Source organism: Cetorhinus maximus, unplaced genomic scaffold (assembly GCF_964194155.1).
Source record: "Cetorhinus maximus unplaced genomic scaffold, sCetMax3.hap1.1 HAP1_SCAFFOLD_965, whole genome shotgun sequence".
In the NCBI taxonomy this organism is placed as follows: Eukaryota; Metazoa; Chordata; class Chondrichthyes; order Lamniformes; family Cetorhinidae; genus Cetorhinus; species Cetorhinus maximus.
Window position 1 is genome coordinate 90,601 of NW_027596907.1, and position 20,535 is coordinate 111,135.

The 20,535-nt window shown below is 44.5% G+C and overlaps 1 long non-coding RNA gene across 2 annotated transcripts in view; it reads right to left on the reverse strand.

Moving 5' to 3' along the window:
- Nucleotides 1-20,535, reverse strand: part of LOC144675347 (uncharacterized) — an 85,999-nt gene that overhangs the window by 53,963 nt on the left and 11,501 nt on the right. The gene's annotated exons all lie outside the window — the stretch shown is intronic.

A 20,535-nucleotide genomic window follows, 5' to 3' on the forward strand; every position in this document is an offset into this window, starting at 1 on the left:
AATTTCTGAAGGGGTTTCAGTAGAGTAGACGTTGGGAAGATATTTCCAGTTGTGGTGGAGACCAGAACTCGGGACGATCAATATAAGGCATTCACTGATAAATCCAATCGGAAATTGAGGAGAAACTTCCTTGGGGAAGAATGTGGAACTCGCTCCCACAGGGCACTGCACTGTTGGTGGAGAGGGGGTGGGCCGGGGTGGAGGGGGCGCCCTATCGGAGGGTCAGTACCGAGGGGGGCCACATTGTTGGAGGTACCTGCCCTGTCCTAAGAATTTTATGTTTCAGTAAGATCACTCCTCATCTTAACTCTAAACACTGCAACGAACACATAGAAACTAGGAGCAGGAGTAGGCCATTCAGCCCTTCAAGCCTGCTCCGCCATTCATTATGATCATGGCTGATCATCCAACTCAATAGCCTGCTCCCGCTTTCTCCCCATACCCTTTGATCACTTTCGGCCCAAGAGCTATATCTAACTCCTTCTTGAAAGCATACAATGTTTTGGTCTCAACTACTTTCTGTGGTAACAAATTCCACAGGCTCACCACTCTCTGGGTGAAGAAATTTCTCCTCATCTCAGTCCTAAATGGTCTACCCCATATCCTCAGACCGTGACCCCTGGTTCTGGACTCCCCCACCATCGGGAACATCTTTCCTGCATCTACCCTATCTAGTCCTGTTAGAATTTTATCGGTTTCTATGAGATCACCCCTCATTCTTCTGAACTCCAGTGAATATAATCCTAATCGACTCAATCTCTCCTCATATGTCAGTCCCACCATCCCAGGAATCAGTCGGGTTAACCTTCGCTGCACTCCCTCTATAGCAAGCACATCCTTCCTCAGATAAGGAGACCAAAACTGCACACAATACTCCAGGTGTGGTCTCACCAAGGCCCTGTACAATTGCAGCAAGACATCCCTGCTCCTGTACTCGAATCCTCTGGCTATGAAGGCCAACATACCATTTGCCTTCTTTACCGCCTGCTGCACCTGCATGCTTACCTTCAGCGACTGGTGTACAAGGACACCCAGGTCTCGTTGCACATTCCCCTCTCTCAATTTATAGCCATTCAGATAATAATCTGCCTTCCTGTTTTTGCTACCAAATTGGATAACCTCACATTTATCCACATTATACTGCACCTGCCATGCATTTGCCCACTTACTCAGCTTGTCCAAATCACACTGAAGCATCTCTGCATCCTCCTCACAGCTCACCCTCCCACCCAAGCTTTGTGTCATCTGCAAATTTGGAGATATTACATTTAATTCCCTCATCTAAATCATTAATATATATTGTGAATAACTGGGGTCCCAGCACCGATCCCTGCGGTACCCCACTAGTCACTGCCTGCCATTCGGAAAAAGGCCCGTTTATTCCTACTCTTTGTTTCCTGTCTGCCAACCAGTTTTCTATCCATCTCAATACACTACCCCCAATCCCATGCGCTTTAATTTTACACGCCAATCTCTTATGTGGGACTTTCTCGAAAGCCTTCTCAAAGTCCAAATAAACCACATCCACTGGCTCCCCCTCATCAACTCTACTAGTTACATCCTTGAAAAATTCCAGTAGATTTGTCAAGCATAATTTCTCTTTCATAAATCCATGCTGACTCTGTCCGATTTTGCCACTGTTTTCCATTGTGCTCAGCTATTAAATCTTTTATAATGGACTCTAGAATTTTCCCCACTACTGACGTCAGGTTGACTGGTCTATAATTCCCTGTTTTCTCTCTGCCTCCCTTTTTTAATAGTGGGGTTACATTAGCTACCCACCAATCAGTAGGAACTGTTCCAGAGTCTATAGAATCTCAGAAGATGACCAACAATGCATCCACTATTTCTAGGGTCACTTCCTTAAATACTCTGGGATGTAGATTATCAGGCACCGGGGATTTATCGGCCTTCAATCCCATCAATTTCCCCAATACCAATTCCCTAATACTGATTTCTTTCAGTTCCTCCCTCTCTCTAAAGTCTGTGTTCCCCAACATTTCTGGTACGTTATTAGTGTCCTCCTTTGTGAAGACAGAACCAAAGTATGTATTTAGTTGAAAGATAAAAGCAAAAAACTGCGGATGCTGGAAATCCAAAACAAAAACAAAAATACCTGGAAAAACTCAGCAGGTCTGGCAGCATCTGCGGAGAGGGACACAGTTAACGTTTCGAGTCTGTTGAAGGGTCATTCGGACTCGAAACGTTAACTGTGTCCCTCTCCGCAGATGCTGCCAGACCTGCTGAGTTTTTCCAGGTATTTTTGTTTTTGTTATGTATTTAGTTGGACAGCCATTTCTTTGTTCCCCATTATAAATTACCCTGTTGCTGACTGTAAGGGACCTACATTTGTCTTCACCAATCTTTTCCTCTTCACATACCTATAGAAACTTTTACACAGTTTTTATGTTCCCTGCAAGCTTACTCTCGTACTCTATTTTCCCCTTCTTAATCAATCCCTTGGTCCTTCTTTGCTGAATTCTAAACTGCTCCCAGTCCTCAGGTCTGTTGTTATTTCTGGCCAATTTGTATGCCTCTTCCTTGCATCTAATACTATCTCTAATTTCCTTTGTAAGCCATGGTTTAGCCACCTTTCCTGTTTTACTTTTGCGCCAGAGAGGAATATACAATTGTTGCAGTTCACCCATGCGCTCTTTGAATGTTTGCCATTGCCTATCCGCCGTCATCCCTTTAAGTAACGTTTCCCAATCCATCATAGCCAACTCACGCCTCATACCATCGTAGTTTCCTTTATTAAGATTCAGGACACAAGTCTCATAATCAACTACGTCACTCTCCATCTTGATGAAGAATTCTATCTTATTCCTTTGTCATTACACAATACCCAGTCGAGGATGGCCTGTTCTCTCGTTGGTTCCTCAATGTGTTGGTCCAGAAAAACATCCCGTATATACTCCAGGAATTCCTCCTCTATGGTATTGTTACTAATTTGGATTTGCCCAATCTATATGCATATTAAAGTCACCCATAATTACAGATGTTTCTTTATTACATACGTCTCTAATTTCCTATTTAATGCCATTCCCAACATCACCACTACAGGTTGGGGGTCTATATACAACACCCACTAACGCTTTTTCCCCTTAGTGTTTCTCAGCTCTACCCACACAGATTCCACATCATCGGAGCTAATATCTTTCCTCACTATTGTGTTAATTTCCTCTTTAACCAGTAATGCAACTCCACCGCCTTTTCCTTTTTGTCTGTCCTTCCTAAATACTGAATACCCCTGGATGTTCAGTTCCCATCCCTGGTCACCCTGCAGCCATGTCTCCGTAATCCCGACTATTTCATACCTGTTTACATCTATTTGCGTGGTTAATTCATCCACTTTATTGCGAATGCTCCTCGCGTTAAGGCACAAAGCCTTAAGGCTTGTCTTTTTAACATTACTTGTCCCGTTCCCACTATTTTTCACTGAGGCGCTGTTTGATTCTTGCCCTTGATTTCGCTTCCTATCACTTTTCTTATTCCGCTTTCTGTCTTTTGTTCTTGTCTTTGATTCCCCTTCCTCTGACTCCTTGCATAGGTTCCCATCCCCCTGCCATTTTAGTTTAAACCCTCCCCAACCACTCTAGCAAACGTTCCCCCTAGGACATCAGTCCCGGTCCTGCCCAGGCATAACCCGTCCAGTTGGTACTGGTCCCACCTCTCCCAGAACCGGTCCCAATGCCCCAGGAATCTGAAACCCTCCCCTTCACACCATCTCTTCAGCCAAATATTCATCCGATATATCCTGCTATTTCTACTCTAACTGGCACGTGGCACTGGTAGTAATCCTGAGATCACTACCTTTGAGGTCCTACTTTTCAACTTACTTCCTAACTCCCTATATTCTGCTTTGAGGACCTCATTTTTTTTACCTATGTCGTTTGTATCAATGTGTACCACGCCCACTGGCTGTTCACCCTCCCCCTTCAAAATGTCCTCTAGCCGCTCTGAGACATCCTTGACCCGAGCACCAGGGAAGCAACATACCATCCTGGAGTCTCGATTACGGCCACAGAAATGCCTATCTCTTCCCCTTACAACTGAATCCCTTATAACTCTTGCATTCCTACACTTTTTACTCCTCCCCTGTGCAGCAGAACCAACCGCGGTGCAACGAATTTGGCTGTTACTGCTTTCTCCTGAGAGGCCATTCCGCCCAACAGTATCCAAAGCGATATATCTGTTTTGCAAGGGAATAGCCACAGGAGATTCCTGCACTGTTTGCCTAGTCCTCTTGCTTTGCCTGGTGGTCACCCATTCCCTTCCTCAAACAAATAATAGGAACTTGCAATTCTGTAGCACCTGTCACCACCTCAGGATGTCCCAAAAGTCCTTTCTGGCAAGGCAAGTGTAGTCACTGCTGTTGTGGGATTTTGCTGTGCATCTTTTGGCTGCTGTTTCCTACAGCAGTGACTACACTTCACAAGTATTTAATTGGCTGTAGAATGCTTTAGAAAGTGTTGAGGTTATGAAAGGGATTAAGAAAAATGAAAGGTTTTCAACAGTGTCTCCTAATAATCATGATAACACCAGCCATCCCCACCCCCTTCAAATTAAACATCTGCCCCACACGCTACAATGCGCACACACTCCTGGTAGAGGAGGGCATCTCTCTATGGAGCCCACACAGATGGCCGACTGGGGATACACCCGTGGCTTGTCCACACAAAGGGCCCATCTGGACATCTGTGGAGGTCTAAACTGGCACTGCCAATGAGGAAGTAGGGTATAAAATGTCTCTCAGGAACCTCAAACCACGTAAATGCTTCCTCTTTACAAGAAACGGGAAGCCAGGGGATGCAAGAATATTGAGGGAATCTTGAGCAAGACTCAAATCATTTCTCAATAATGACGTGGGACTTCCTGTAAACTCCGAACCCAGGGCAGAACAGAGTTTGAATAACTCAGGTCCCAACCCTGGATAGGAACAGGGAGAGGTCATTCAGCCCCTCCAATCTGCTCCGCCAATCAGTTAGATCAATGGCTGATGTGTCTCTTAACTCCATCTAGACTGCATGTTCATGGGAGGGAGGGGGGAGAAGAGAGTTCCAGATTTCCACTCCTTTGTGTGAAGAAGTGCTTCATGACATCACCCCCAAATAGCCTGGCTTGAATTTGGAGCTAAAAACAAAAAGCTAAAAGCTACTGCGGATGCTGGAAAAGCATCCAGCATCCGCAGTAGCTTTTAGCTTTTTTTGTTTTGAATTTGGAGCTTACTGGGTCAGAACCTGCTCATCTCTGCAGAACCAACGACCTCTCCAAGGAGCTCTGGGAGAAGAGGTAGAGAGAAAAAAAACAAGATCGGGATCTCACTGTTGGTCACAGTCACCCCGACTGAACAACAATTTCAATTGGTAAAGCACTGTTCATACGGTAAATGTCCCAAGCTTCTCAGAATCATAAGCAGATAAAAATCAACATCGGGCAAATGAAGGAGCAGTTACGGACAAGTGAGGTCAGTTTTAAGGAGAGTCTGAAATGAGGAGGGGCGTAGACAGTAGTTCATTCCCACTATCGAATGTGAACCCCAGTCATGCCATTGCTAAAACCATGATAACATGCAACTTGTGCCCTTGCTTGGAGAAACCCTGCCCTGTAGGATGATGCAAGGTTCACCATCACATCATGGAGTCAAGCAGGCACCAGGGTTTCCAATTCTCCCCATCATCTCACAGATCGACTGCGCAGTCCCCTCAGGAACGCTGCAGCTGTGGAGGGCCTGCACCGAGGAAGCGCTACACTGCCTTTCAGATGCGATGTTAAACCAATGTCTGGTTTCAGTAGCTCCCATAGTCTCTAGTTCAAAGAAGAGCAGGGCCAGTGGGGGAGTGATAGTCATCCCCAATCAATATCACTAAAGGGGCAGATAATCTCAGCCACTGCCACATTCCTGTTTGTGGGATCTTGCTGTGCGCAAATTGGCTGCTATATTTCTTTTGGATCTAGTGCCCTTGGTTTGTTGGGGGCTAAAGGATCCAGGTTGCACGTTTGTTTCGGGGTGACTGAGTTGGCACAGAGACAGAGAATATCAGTAGATCACTGTTAGAATAAACATATGCTGTTTACTTAAAATTAAACTCAGCAGCTACACTTCTGTGCAAAGCTCTGTCTTCACTCTTCAGTGTCTAACTCAAGACTCTCACAGAGGTAACACATGCTACTCTGCTATTGGGTATTAAGATCATGTGATTTTGCATTACATTTGTCTTAAAGGTATATTACATATCAGATTAATACATTCCTCCCCCTTTACTGAAAAATACATTTTACAATTTTTCGATATATCAAGTTATATACACAGAGCGATTATTACAAAGTCAGTCTCTCTGGAGGTTTCCTTATGCGTATTGAAAGTGTCAGCTCTACAGCTTCTGAAGTTTGATTTGGAACCTCCTTTACTGGAGTCGTCTTGGGCATCTGGCTCTTCAGTAGGTACCTGCAAATCTGTTTCTTCAACTCTTTCATAAGAACATAAGAAACAGGAGCAGGAGTAGGCCATTCATCCCCTCAAGCCTGCCCCGCTATGCAATAAGATCATGGCTGATCAGCCCCAGGCCTCAACTCCTCTTTTGCACCAGCTCCTCATAGCCCTCAACTCCCTGATATTTCAAAACTCTATCTACCTCCTCTTTAAATACTTACAGTATCTAGCCTCCACAACTCTTTGGTGTAGAGAATTCTAGGCATTCACTACCCTCTGAAAGAAGAAATTCCTTCACATCTCAGTTTTATATGGGAGTGTCCCCTTATTCTGTAACTATGTCCCCTAGTTCGAGAATCCCCCACTCGAGGAAACATCTTCTCAAAATCTACCCTGTCAAGCCCCCTCAGAATCTTGTACGTTTCAATAAGATCACCCCTCATTCTTCTAAACTCTAATGAATAAAGGTCTAACCTCTTTAGCCGCTCTTGATGATAAGTCAACCCCTTCATCCCAGGAATCAGCCTCGTGAATCTCTTTTGAACTGCCTCCAATGCCAGTATAACCTTTCCTAAATAAGGCAACCAAAACCGTACACAGTGCTCCAGGTGTGGCCTCACCAACACCCTGTACAGTTGTAATAAGACTTCCTTATTTTTAAATTCCAAACCCCTAGCAATACAGGCCAAAATTCCACTTGCCTTCTTAATTACTTGCTGCACCTGCATGCTAACTTTTTGTGTTTCATGCACAAGAACACCCAGATTCCTCTGTGCTGCACTTTTCTTGGAGTCTCTCTCCGTTTAAATAATAGTCTGCCGTTTGATTTGTCCTACCAAAATACATGACCTCACACATTAAACTCCATCTGCCAAGTTTTTGCCCACTCACTCAATCTGTCTATATCCCCTTGCAGATCCCTAATGTCCTCATCATAACATGTCCTCCCTATTTTTGTATCATCAGCAAATTTGGTTACATTACACTCTACCCCTTCTTCCAAGTCATTAATATAGATAGTAAACAATCGAGGCCCTAGGACTGATCCTTATGGCACTCCATTAGTTATTTCCAACCTGAAAAAGACCCATTAATCTCGACTCTCTGTTTTCTGTGTGCTAACCAATCCTCAATCCATGCTAATACATTACTCCTAATACCGTGAGCTCCCATCAATACAATAACCTTTTATGTGGCACCTTATCGAATGCCTTCTGGAAATCCAAATGCCCTACGTCTACTGGTTCCCCTTTATCAACTCTGCTTGTTATATCCTCAAAGAACTCTGGCAAATTTGTCAAGCATGATTTCCCTTTCGCAAAACCATATTGACTCTTGTTTGATTTTCTAAATATCCTGCTATTTCTTCCTTAAAGTTTTAAATTTGCTTCCCTAAAGTACATTAGCGAACCAGATGGGTTCATGGTTCATTCGACTTTTAATTCCCGATTTTTATTAAATTCAAATTCCACCATCTGCCGTGGCAGGATTCGAACCCAGGTCCCCAGAGCATTACTCTGGGTCTCTGGATTACTAGTCCAGCGACAATACCACTACGTCATCACCTCCCCAATGTCTATAGTGTCCTCCACCGTGAAAACTGATGCAAAATATTGGTTTAAATTATCTGCCATTTCCCTGCTCCCCGTATTCAATTCTCCAGTTGCATCCTCCAAGGGTCCCATGCTCACTTTCATTTTATATACCCGAGAAGCTCTTGCTGTTTGTTTTCGTATTTCTTGCCAATTTAATTTCATAATCAATTTTCTCCCTTTTTATTAGCTTTTTAGTCATCCGCTGCTGGTTCCCAAAAAATTCCCAATCCTCTGGCCTACCGCTAGTTTTCGCCACTTTGTATGCCTTAGTTTTTGATTGGATACTCGCCTTGACCGCCTTTGTTAGCCAAGGGTGGTTCATCCTTCTCATCAAGTCCTTCTTTTTCAGGTACAGTCGGCCCTTCAAGCACATTAATACTTATTTTGAGTCCTTTCAACAGGAGATGTTGATTCAGTCTCGAACACTGGCGGAATCATTTCTGGAGATTTGGTTTCTCCTCTTTTTACGTGATCCACGTCTCCTTCTTTCTTGATCTTCGACTTTCACGTGGTAGGAAAGAGGTCCTGTTACTGCGCTTATTTTGGCGAACAACCATGCTGGTCCTTCTCTAAAATTTTGCACAAATACCTTTCCTACATTAAATGTTCTGTCCTGACTGTGACAGTCATGTCCGATTTTCTGACTTACCTGACTTCTTTCCACCTTCTCTCCCAAGTTTGGCATAATTAGGCTCAGTCTCAATCGGAGATGGCGTTTCATCAACAATTCCACAGGTGTGACACCTGTTGTTGTATGAGGGGTGCTTCTATAATGGAAAAGAAAACATGCTAATTTTTGCTATAGAATCTCCAATTTCTTCATAACAGATTTGAACTGCTCTCTGGGAGAGTCCATTTGAAGAAGGTGGTATGGTGACATTTTCACATGAGTAATACCGTTGAAGCTAGGTTAAATTCAGCACTCATGAACACTTTCCATTGTCTGATACGAGCACTTCAGGTAGTCCGCTGATTGTGAAACTTTGTCATAACTTGTTTATTGTAGCAGGAGATGTAGGTGACCTCACTTCATATATGTCCATCCATTTTGAATAAGTGTCTATGATAAGTAGAAATGTTGTTCCCACAAAAAGGTCCCACACAGTCGACGTCTACTCGTACCCATGGCCTTCCTGGCCACTCCCAGGGGTGTAACGGAGCTGTTGCAGGTAATTTTTGTACTTGTTGACACTATGTACAACTTCTCACTAAGTTTTCTATTTCTCCATCCATTCCTGGTCACCACTGCGCGCTATTGCCTTCATTCGGGAAATTCTGGGGTTCTGTGAATCTGTGAAGTTCAGGTAACAATGGCTTTCACCCTTTTGGAGGAACAATCACTTGTGTTCCCCCACAATAAAATACCTTCCTAGCTGGTTATCTCGTATTTTCTCTGGAATTATGGTTTCATTTCATCAGATTCTTGTTTTTGTGATCAATCATGAATAACTTGACCTTGCACGTTGGATAAGTCTGGGTCTTGATTTGTCCAATCTTTAATCTGTCTAACACATATCGATGATGAATCCAGGAAGTTCAATAATAAAATGAATTCTTGAGGAATTGGAACATCCTCATCTATTACTTGCATGGGCAAATGACTGAGTACGTTTGCATTTGCAATTTGACTTCCGGGTCTATGAATGAAAACATACTCATAGGCTGCCAAGATCAATGCCCATCTTTGTACTCTTGCTGAGGCTATACTGGGTGTAGCCTTGTCTTCGCTGAATAATCCTAATAATGGCTTGCGGTCCAATATGATCATAAAATAATGATAGTGTACATATTGGTGAAACTTCTTAACACCGAAAATGATTGACAGGCCATCTTTTTCTATTTGAGAGTACCCTTTTTCTGCTCCATTGAGTGTTCTTGATAAATATCCTATAGGTCGTTCTGATCCATCATCCATTCGATGGGAAAGCACTGCTCCCATTCCATAGGGTGATGCGTCAAGTTAATTTCAACTCTTTTTTTTTGGGTCAAAGTATACTAGAAGGGTAAATGATTGTAACAACTGTTTCACTTTTGTGAAAGCTTCTTCCTGTGATGTTTGCCAAGACCATCGCTGGTTTTTCTTGAGCAAGTAATACAGGGGTGCCAGTTCTGTCGACAAATTAGGCAAGAAGCGTCCATAGTAATTGGTCGTTCCCAAGAATGATTTCAGTTCAGTTGTATTCTTTGGCACTGGGGCTTCTCTAATGGCTTTCAATTTTTCAGCTGGATGTAGGCCTTGTGACCGAGGTAAGTTACCTCTTTCGCCTGGAATGTGCACTTCTCTTTTTTCAACCTCACTCCTACCTACGAAAAACGTTTCAAAACTTCTTCCAAGTTCATCAAATGTTCCTCTTCAGTGAGTCCAGTCACGAGAACATCATCCAAATAAAGAATAACGTGGGGCAATCCCTGTAGTAATATAGAATTACTTTGGAATATGGCACAAGCAGAAGATATGCCAAATGGTAAACAGGCGCATTGGTACAATCCTTGTGCATTTATGACGACAAACTTCCAGGAGGCCTTCTCTAATTACAACTGTCAATAAGCATGACTCATAACTAATTTCGTGTAGGCAGTTCCACCTGCCAGTTTAGTGTATAAGTCTTCAATTTTTAGGTATGGGTGTCTCCCATAAAGTCCCCACATATTCAAATGCTTCGGTCAGGTTTGAGAACAGATCCAATTGGTGCTGCCCACTCTGAAAATTGTACTGGTTGTACCACTCCCAATTTTTCTAATCTGTCCAGTTCAGCGTCTACCTTTGCCCGCATTGCATATGGTACTGGTCTTGCCTTCATGAATCTTGGTGTTGCCTCTGGATCTACATCAATTTTTGCTTGTAGCTCCTCAATTTTTCCAAGTTTGTCCTTGTAAACTGAGACATTTTTATAGTAGCTCTGATAGCCCATTAATTCTCAGTTGGAAGGTTTCAGTCCATTCCAATTTAATTTCTTTCAGCCAGTTTCATCCGAGGATACCAAGTCCCTCGCCTGCTCCTACCATTAAGGGTAATTTCACTGTTTGACCTCCGTAGTGTACTATGACTTTACATATGCCCTTGACTTGTATGTCCTCTACCATGAAAGTTTTCAATTAAGCATCAGTATCTTCCAAATTTAGTTTACGTTCCCATTGATTTAGGTATTTAAAAGTATGCTCAGCTGTGACCGTAGTGGTTGCTCCAGTATCCACCTCCATTCTGATAGGTTTCTCATTCACTCTCATGGTTACACAGATAGGCGTTGTTCTCCCTACCTTTAAATTATATAACGAATAGATATCAGGATCTATTACTTCAGTCTTTTCGATGCTGCTCATTTCATTGGGTTTTTGCTTTTGCCTAAAAGTCTGCCTGATTATATCTTTAAAATATCTCATGAGGTGCCCATTTCGATCGCAGAAGAAATGTTTGACCTTTTTAAACTGATTCATTACAAGGTTGTCTGCTTCCACCTCTGTTACCATTATGCCATGTTTTTGCTGCTAAGTTATCTTTTTTTATTTGTTTGCCAGCGGTGGCTATTTCCCGCTTCTGAGTAAAGCTTTGCACTTTCGCGCTCTTTTTGGTTGAAGCTCCCCGCCCAACATGGAGGGCGATGCCATTTTGCGCTCCTCGTATGGCGTCTGAGTCTTGCACTGCACCTTACATTGCCAGATTTCCAATGCCTTTTGAAAACTTAAATTTGTTTCAGACTGCAATCTCTTCTGAATTGCATCTTCATTTATACCGCGTACCAAATGATCTCTAAGCATATCATTGGTAGATGTACCAAACTCACAATATTCAGTTAATTGTTTCAGACTTGCCACATAACAAGCAACTGTCTCCCCCGCGGCTCTATTCCTTGAGTTAAATTTGAACCGTTGCATCGCCACCGACGGCTTGGGCTGGCAATGATTCTTTACAAGGTTCACCAAGTCATCAAAAGTTTGAGTCTGGGGGCACTGGGTGCCAACAAATTTCAAATTAATCCATATGTCTTACTCCCACATGTGGACAGAAGGATCGCAGGCTTCTTCCCCTCCCCCACAATGTTGTTTGGTTGGAACATAGTGAGACCAGTCAACCGAGGTTGGATCGGAAAGCACCACTCTTCCAAATTGTGGCACGCTCTGAAGGGATTGCTTCGACGATTAAGGAAATTTTCTTTTACTTATAACTACCGTGCGAGGTACAGCCCAATTTCAGTTCTTCTGATTTCCTTCATTCTCCCTCGCTTTTTAACTTTTTTTTTATGTGCCTTTTAGAGCTTTTACTCTTGTCACCAGTTTGTTGGATCCAGTGCCCTTGGTTTGTTGGGGCTAAAGGATCCGGGTTGCACGCTTGTTCCGGGGTGACCGAGGTGGTACAAGCACACACAACCTCAGGAGATCGTTGTTAGAATAAACACATGCTGTTTATTTACAAACTAAACTCAGCAGTTATACTCAACTCAAAACTCTGTCTTCACTTTTCAGTGTCTAACTCAAGACTCTCTCACAGAGGTAGCCTGCGCTGTTATTAGGTATTAAGATCATGTGATCTTACATTACAACATTTGCCTTAAAGGCATATTACATATCAGATTACTACAGTTTCCTACAATCCAAACAATGCCTCACTGAAGTGTCCTAAGCTGGTGAAAGGTGCTATCCAAATGCAATTACTTTTCTTTCCCTTTTCTCTGGAAAAGAGAAGGTTGAGGGGGTGACCTGATAGAGGTCTTTAGAATTCAGAATGGGTTTTGATAGGGTAGACGTAGAAAAGATATTACCACTTGTGGGGGAGTCCAGAACTCAGGGCCACCAATATAAGGCAGTCACTAATAAATCCAATGGGGAATTCAGGAGAAACTCCTTTACCCAGAGAGTGGACAGGATGTGGAACTCGCTCCCACAGGGAGTGGTTGAGGTAAATAATATCAGTACATTTAAGGGGAAGCTGGATAAACACATGAGGGTGAAAGGAATAGAAGGATATGCTGATATGGTGAGATGAGGAGGGGGTGGGAAGAGGCTCGTGTGGTGCAGAATTACCAGCACGGAGCAGATGGGCCAAATGGTCTGTTTTTGTGCTGGTAATTCTATGCAAATTTCACTTGTACTGAAATAAAAACCTGAAAGGGGCAGGTGGGGGGAGGATGGGCGGGGGAGAGGAAGGGCTTGGGGGTGGGGGGGGGGGGTCTTGCTAACCAAGTTGGAGACAGCCTGATGAGCAACTTTACCCTGTGGCTTGGAGAACTATTTAGAAACGTATCCTTGTGGACTTTCCAGCTGGACAGTCCCTGGACATCCAGCAAGCCCAAGGAGCGAGTATGGGAGTGATACTCAGTCCAGGATGCTGATCACTTCAGTTTCAGTGTTGATCAGTGAATGAATTTATTGAGATATTGGGGCTGGTGCACTCAAGTGATGTAAAACCACACGATCAGCTCAGCACACCCACAGGCAGCTGCATTCCCCTTTTCAAAACACTGACACACTTCAACAGTCACACAGTGAGTGATCCTTACCCTGAATAAACAGTGACTCTGTACAGTTACACAGTGAGTGACCCTTACCCTGCTGAATAAACAGTGACTCTGTACAGTTACACAGTGAGTGATCCTTACCCTGCTGAATAAGCAGTGAATCTGTAGTTACACAGTGAGTGATCCTCACCCTGCTGAATAAACATTAGCTCTGTACAGTTACAGTGAGTGATCCTCACCCTGCTGAATAAACAGGAACTCTGTACAGTGACACAGTGAGTGATCCTCACCCTGCTGAATAAACAGGGACTCTGTACAGTGACACAGTGAGTGATCCTTACCCTGCTGAATAAGCAGTGAATCTGTACAGTTACACAGTGAGTGATCCTTACCCTGCTGAATAAACAGTGACTCTGTACAGTTACACAGTGAGTGATCCTTACCCTGCTGAATAAGCAGTGAATCTGTACAGTTACACAGTGAGTGATCCTCACCCTGCTGAATAAACAGTGACTCTGTACAGTTACACAGTGAGTGATCCTTACCCTGCTGAATAAGCAGTGAATCTGTACAGTTACACAGTGAGTGATTCTCACCCTGCTGAATAAACAGGGGCTCTGTACAGTGACACAGTGAGTGATCCTTACCCTGCTGAATAAGCAGTGAATCTGTACAGTTACACTGTGAGTGATCCTCACCCTGCTGAATAAACAGGGACTCTGTACAGTTACACAGTGAGTGATCCTCACCCTGCTGAATAAGCAGTGAATCTGTACAGTTACACTGAGTGATCCTCACCCTGCTGAATAAGCAGTGAATCTGTACGGTTGCACAGGTACTGCCTCAGGAATTGAAATGTCAGATGGGTTCACCTCTGATTTGAAAAGGCACTGACCATCAAATGGTAAGCCAGAGGGAAGGGGTGGGTGGGGAATGCTGGAAGATTTAGGTAGTATGGCACCAGGGATAATTTAACCTGCTTTCCCACTGGCCCAGGCCATTATATAATGGCTGTCAGGTAAATCCGTAACCAGTAGCAATTGCAAAATAAGCATGCAAGTCTCACCAAAGTTGCTCCTGCCCAGGCTAAGGGCATCTTCCATAGCGGGTCAGGAACTGGCAGGATTTTGGCGGTGGCATATTAAACACTCTTAGGTCAACATCCTGGCCTAGGGTCTCCTCAAATTCTGCAGCTTGTTATAACTTTAGTGGGACCTGCCAAATACACACAGACACACGAAAGGGCAGAAAGATAATCTCCCACAGGGGAACAAACAGTCTCTTTTGACAACACTTGTGTAAAACACACAGGATGTGCTTTGAAGCTAATTGCAGGCTAGGGCACTTCCGCCACAAAAGAGGGAACAATTCTTTGTTAGAATGACTGCCCATTAATGGATAGCCTGTCACTTCCTGTGATTCACCCTCCCCCCACAGCCAACCGACCGCACCACCCCACCCCTCGCGAGTGACTGAAAAGAGACAGAGAGAGCGAGACACCCATGTTCGAGTACACTGAACAGATCAAACATCCACAAACCTTGTACCATTCCCAACCCTCAACCATGCCTGATCGAAAACTTTAAAAATCAGCAATTTCCCCAAGAATGTGGGAGCAACATAAAGTTAAACTGGCCTCAGTGCCGCTGGATTTGGCAGGCTGTGGAAGGGGACAGGGTAGGGAGTGATGGGGGGGAAGAGTCTTTGCCCCTTATCTCACTGACGCACCCACTCCCTACCCCGCCAATGGCAGTTGAGAACACGCTCCAATGTGATGCCCTTAGTGGTCGCACAGCCAAGTCGACCCACCCGCACCAATGCACGGCCACTCAGGAGAGGTACCAAAGAAGCATCTGTAGAACCCTGATAGTCACTCCATAAGCTTCAGCTCATCCAAAACTATGCTGCCCGTGTCCTAACTCACATCGGTCCTCACTGCGCTCACTGACCTACACTTCCCCGCGTAAACAAGGGCTCTCTCTTAAAATTTTTGTCCTGTTATCAATTCAGTCCTTGGACAAGGTCAGTGGGGCTTTGGGGTTAAGGGGTGAGGGCTTTGAGGGGGCAAGGGGTGGACTCTGTGTCAAAGATTGTTAAACTGCCCATCCCCCACCCTGAGGGTTGGCATCACCATGTAGCCCGAGGTATCTGCAACAGTCAGGATACAGTGTTGCATCGAGTGGGTAGTGATGCAGTCAATGACACACAGACACTCACCACCCACCCTCACACATGACCTGTCACGTGCCATGTTGAGCTTTTTATGGGTTGTGTAGGGGAGGACACCACGAGATGCAATTAGACACAAAGTGCAGGTGGTGTGCGTGTGTTTAAATACTGCAAATTCAGTCAATGTCTCCAGGCTTCAATTGTGGTCTGCGGTGGGAGCCACCAGTACGGTTTAATTGTTGCTTATCCCAGGCTGCTGTGGCATAATGCAGCGGTGACATTTAACAGGAGGCTTCGGCTGCCGGACTTTCAATGTTCAGATTTCTCACTGCACAGTGTGGAGAACTCAATGACGAACGCAGCAGACCCTCAACTAGCCATCCTCTGAAATGGGCATTGGAAGCAGAATCACAGTATCTTTACAGTGCAGGAGACCATTTGGCCCATCGAGTCTGCACTGGCATTCTGAAAGAGCATTCTACCTAGTCCCACTCGCCTGCCTTATCCCCGTAACCTTGTACATTCTCTCTTTTCAGGTAGAAATCCAATTCCCTTTTGAATACCTCGATCGACCCTGCCTCCACCATAAGATGTATGAGCAGAAGTAGGCCATTCGGCCCATCGAGTCTGCTCCACCATTCAATGAGACCATGGTTGATCTGATAATCCTGAACTCCACTTTCCTGCCTTTTCCCCATAACCCTCGATTCCCTTACTGATTAAAAATCTGTCTATCTCAGCCTTGAATATACTGAAAGACCCAGCCGCTACAGTAAAGAATTCCACAGATTGACTACCCTCAGAGAAGAAATTCCTCCTCATCTCTGTCTTAAACGGGCAACCCCTTACTCAGATTATGCCCTCTGGTCCTAGATTCTCTCAGAATCACAGTGCAGAAGAGGCCCTTCGGCCCATCGAGTCTGCACCGACACGTGAGAAACAGCTGACCTACCTACCTAATCCCATTTACCAGCACTTGGCCCATAGCCTTGAATGTTATGACGTGCCAAGTGCTCATCCAGGTACTTTTTAAAGGGTGTGAGGCAACCTGCCTCCACCACCCTCCCAGGCAGCGCATTCCCCACGAGGGGAAACAACTTCTCAGCATCTACCCTGTCAAGCACCCTAAGAATCTTACATGTTTCAATGAGGTCGTCTCTCCTTTTTCTAAACTCCAATGAGTACAGGCCCAACCAACTCAACCTCTCCTCATAAGAAAATCCCTCCATACCCGGAATCAACCTAGTGACCTTCTCTGGACTGCCTCCAATGCCAGTATATCTTCCCTTAGATAAGGGGACCAAAACAGTTCGCAGTATTCTAGGTGTGGTTTTAGTTTGTGTGTGTTGTTTTAGCATGACTTCCCTATTTTTATACTCAATTCCATTTGCCTTCCCTATTACCTGTTGAACTTGTATGTTAGCTTTTTGGGATTCATGCACAAAGACCCCCAAATACCTCTGTGCTGCAGCTTTCTGCAGTCTTTCTCCATTTAAATTATTTTCAGCTCCCCTATTCTTCCTGCCAAAGTGCATAACCTCACACTTTCCCACATTATATTCCATCTGTCAAGTTTTTGCCCACTCACTTAACCTGTCTATATCCCTCTGTAGACTCCTTGTGTCATCCTCACCATTTGCCTTCCCACCAATTTTTGTGTCATCCCCAAATGTGGCGACAGTATTCACTTCCCTCATCTAAGTCATTAATATATATTGTAAATAACTGAGGCTCCAGCACTGACCCCTGTGGCACTGCACTAGTTACAGGTTGCCATCCCAAAAATACCCCCGTCATCCCAACTCTATGTCTTCTATTGGTTAGACAATCCTCTACCCATGCTAATATTCTACCCCCAACATCATGGGCCCACATCTTTTTAGGTAGCCGTATGTGCGATACCTTATCGAACACCTTTTGGAAATCCAAATATATTACATATACTAGTTCTCCTTTATCCATCCTGCTTGTTGCCTCCTCAAAAGAATTCTAATGAATTTGTTAGGCATGATTTCCCCTTCATGAAGCCATGTTGATTCTGCTTTATTACATTATTTATTTCTAAATGCTCTATTACACCCTTTATAATAGCCTGCAACATTTTCCCAATGACAGACGTTAAGCTAACTGGCCTATAGTTACCTGTTTTTTGTCTCCTTCCCTTTTTGAATAAGGGTGTTACATTGGCCGTTCTCCAATTCTCTGGGACTTTTCCAGAATCTAAGGATTCTTGGAAGATTACTATCAGTGCATTCACTATCTCGTCGTTACTTCCTTTAATATTCTAGGATGGAACCCATCAGGTCCCGGGGATCTATGGGCCTTTAGCCCCATTGGTTTCCCCAGTACTTTTTCTCTAGTGATAGTTATTGTATTTATTTCCTCCCGCCCCCACCTTTTGTCCCTTGACCCTTTCAGGAAGTTTGTTCCAGACTCCAACCACCCTCTGGATGAAAACTTTTTGCTCACATCGCTTTTACTCCTTTTACCAATTAATCTGAATCTATGCCTTCAATTCTTGATGTTCTCTTGAGTGGGAACAGTTTTTCACTATTTACCCTGTCCATACCCTTCAGGATTTTGAATACCTCTATCAAGTCTCCTCTCAGCCTTCTTTTCTCCAAAGAAAACAGTCCCAACCTCTCCAATCTATCCTCATAGCTACAGTTCTTCATCCTGGGAATCATTCTTGTGAATCTTCTCTGTACTCTCTCCAATGTCTTCACATCCTTCCTCAAGTATCGCACCCAGAACTGGATGCAGTACTCCAGATGAGGCCTAACTGATGTCCTATACATGTTCAACATGACACCCTTACTTAATGTCCCTATTAATAAAGCCTAAGATATTAAATGCTTTATTACCTGCTCTCTCAACATGCCCTGCCATCTTCAATGACTTATGTACGTATACACTGAGATCCTTCAGTTACTGCACCTTCTTTAGCGGCTCTCCCTTTATTTTATACTGTTTCACCATATCTTTCCTGCCAAAATGAAATCACCTCACACTTCTCTGCATTGAACATCATCTGCCACCTGTCTGCCCAATCCACCAACATGTCTATGTCCTTCTGAAGTTCAAGAATATCCTCATCACAGTTGACAATGCTTCTAATCTTCACATCATCTGCAAATTTTGAAATTATGCCCTGAACACCACAGTCTAGGTCATTAATATATATCAGGAAGAGCAAGGGTCCTAACACTGACCCCTGGGGAACTCCATTACAAACCTTCCTCCAATCTGAAAAACAACCATTTATCACTACTCTGTTTCCTGTCACTCAGCCAATTTCTTATCCAAATGCTTTCCCTTTTATTCCATGACCTACAATTTTGCTCACAAGTCTGTTGTGTGGCACTGTATCAAATGCCTTTTGATATGAGTAAACACATTGGTAATCAGGCTTGCAAAACTGTTGGCATGTAGACCCACTGAGCAGCTGTCTGATGCATGTTGAAGCCAGTGCTATAACGAATAACAGACCTAAAGAGGGGATGGGGACAGAAAGATCACAGATTCTGCACAAGAAGTTACTATAAAGCATCTGTGTCACTTTTCACAAAAAAAAAGCGCCCACACACACACTGACCCTGGGCCCACTGACCAGCCCAAACCCCTCGGAAAAGGCAGAACCATAGACTGATTGCAGCTCAGCAGACCATTTGACCCATCCTTATCTGCTGGATTTCCAAAGCAGCATTTTGGAAAGTGCCACTGCTTGGGGTTTCTTTATCTGACAGCAGGGGCTCACTGAGACTACGTTGCCTCGAGTCAAAACCTTGTGGGTTTGATTTCCAGCTCCGAGACGTGAGCCCATGATCCAGGCCGGCACTCACAATGCAGCACTGAGGGAGAGCCAGACTGGGCAATGGGAGGGCCCAGGGGGGCGCCAGCACTGCTAGTGGAAATCAGCTCTGAGGGGGGATTGGTGCCAGCGCTGGGTGGGGGGAGGGCCCCAACACCACCAGCGGGGACTAGCGCTGAGGGTGGGGTGGGTGCCAGTGCTGCCCAGGGTTGGGGCCATGCTGTCAGAGAGTTGTGATTTGCCAGAAATGAAACCAAGATCCTGTCTGCCCCTTTTAGGTGGATGTAAAAGGTCCCACAGCCAATGGTGAAAGAAAAGGCCAGAGTTCCTCTCTGGTGTCCAGAGGCCAAAATATATCCCTCCAGCAACATCGCTAACTAGTCATTACCACATTATTGTTTACGGGATCTTGCTGTGCACAAACTGACCTCGTTGTTGTTCCACAACAGTGACTACGCTTCAAAAAGAACAGTACTTGATTTCCAAAAAAGCATTTTGGGAAAGACACGATATAAAAGCAAGTCATTTTTAAAAACATGGATTCAGCCCCAGCTGGAGAGTTGTGTCCAATTCTATGCCCCACACTTTAGGAAGGGTGTCAAGGCCTGGGAGAGGATGCGGAGGAAATTTACCCGGAATGGGACCAGGGATGAGGGGCTTCAGTTAATGTGGAGAGAGACGGGAGAAGCTGGGATTGTTCTCCTTGGAGCAGAGAAAGGGTTTCCAGTGGCAGGAGGGTCGGTAACCAGAGGGACATAGATTGAAGAGAATCAGCAAAAGAACCAGAGAGGGAGATGAGAATTTTTTTTTCCACAGCGAGTTGTTGTGATCTGAAGGGCGCTGCCTGAAAAGCCAGTGGAAACAGATTCAATAAGAACTGTCAAAAGGGAATTGGGTAAATACTTGAAGGGGAAAAGTTTGCAGGGCTATGGGGGAAAGAGCGGGGAGAGTGGGACTAATCGGATAGGTTTTTCAAAGAGCTGGCACAGATATGATCGGCTGATTGGCCTCCTTCTCAACTCGTCCATTTAAAATGCCACAGGGATTGAATGAAAAGGCTTGTGAGAAGTGCGG